General features: G+C 50.2%; 2 non-coding genes across 2 annotated transcripts; one reads left to right on the top strand and one right to left on the bottom strand.

The window, feature by feature from the left end:
* Nucleotides 1–324: 324 nt before the first annotated feature.
* trnat-agu (transfer RNA threonine (anticodon AGU)) lies at nucleotides 325–398 on the bottom strand. Its single transcript has one exon. It is a non-coding gene; the product is annotated as a tRNA-Thr (tRNA).
* A 482-nt stretch (nucleotides 399–880) lies between these two features.
* trnat-cgu (transfer RNA threonine (anticodon CGU)) lies at nucleotides 881–953 on the top strand. The gene has a single exon. It is a non-coding gene; the product is annotated as a tRNA-Thr (tRNA).

The raw sequence follows: 953 nt of genomic DNA, 5'->3' as shown, positions 1-953 counted from the left end.
TTGCCGGCCAACGCCCACATTGAGTCCAGGTTGGTTCCTGATCCATGCTATGACCCCAATGCACAATTTACATTTGAAAGCTGTGGGGAAAGGGGGGTTTCAAAGCTAATAGACCATTCAACAAGCAGTTCTAATGCACTATACTGGCCCACTCAGGATGAGCACTGCATACTCTGACTGCAGCACCAAGAGTTCATATTTTAGTGATACCTAACTTTTATGGTGATTGCGAGACAGAATGCAAAGTGATCTGTTTAATGGGTAGCATGGGGATTGGGCAGACATGATGATGAGATGCAAACTGAGGTAATCTCTGCAACAACAAGGTGCTGCTGGGATTTGAACCCAGGATCTCCTGTTTACTAGACAGGCACTTTAACCAACTAAGCCACAGCACCTTCACAAGTAGCAATTCTGTTAAGTCTGTATTTGTCTTTTATCTTGTATAACCTAAACAAACAGTATGCTGACTGGCAGTATTGGGAGTAACGGCTTAGCTCGCCTAGGCTTGGCGGATCAATCCTGTCCAGTAGCAAGTCTGCAGAAGAGGTATTAGTACCTGGCAGGTCTCTCCCTTCAGTAGTTTGAGAACGCCAGCCCACTCCTTCTCATTGGTGCTGATGGGGGCCTCCGTAGAGAGCTGGTCCTGGCACGTCCAGCTGGGAGGAGGCCTCGGGGAAGACCCAGGACTATGTGGAGAGAGTACATCTCCAACTTGCCCTGGGAACGCCTCGGGATCCCCCAGTCGGAGCTGGTTCATGTGGCTCGACAAAGGGCAGTTTGGGGTCCCCTGCTGGAGCTGCTGGACAAAGATGGATGGATGGAGGGAACCCTTTTCACTAGCTCATTGTATTCTTGCAAGACGGGCTTAGCTGCAGGAGGCGCTGTAGCTTAGTGGTTAAAGCGCCTGTCTCGTAAACAGGAGATCCTGGGTCCAAATCCCAGCAGTGCCT

Source organism: Etheostoma spectabile, unplaced genomic scaffold (genome assembly GCF_008692095.1).
Source record: "Etheostoma spectabile isolate EspeVRDwgs_2016 unplaced genomic scaffold, UIUC_Espe_1.0 scaffold00569427, whole genome shotgun sequence".
In the NCBI taxonomy this organism is placed as follows: domain Eukaryota; kingdom Metazoa; phylum Chordata; class Actinopteri; order Perciformes; family Percidae; genus Etheostoma; species Etheostoma spectabile.
This window is presented reverse-complemented; position numbering and strand designations above follow the sequence as displayed.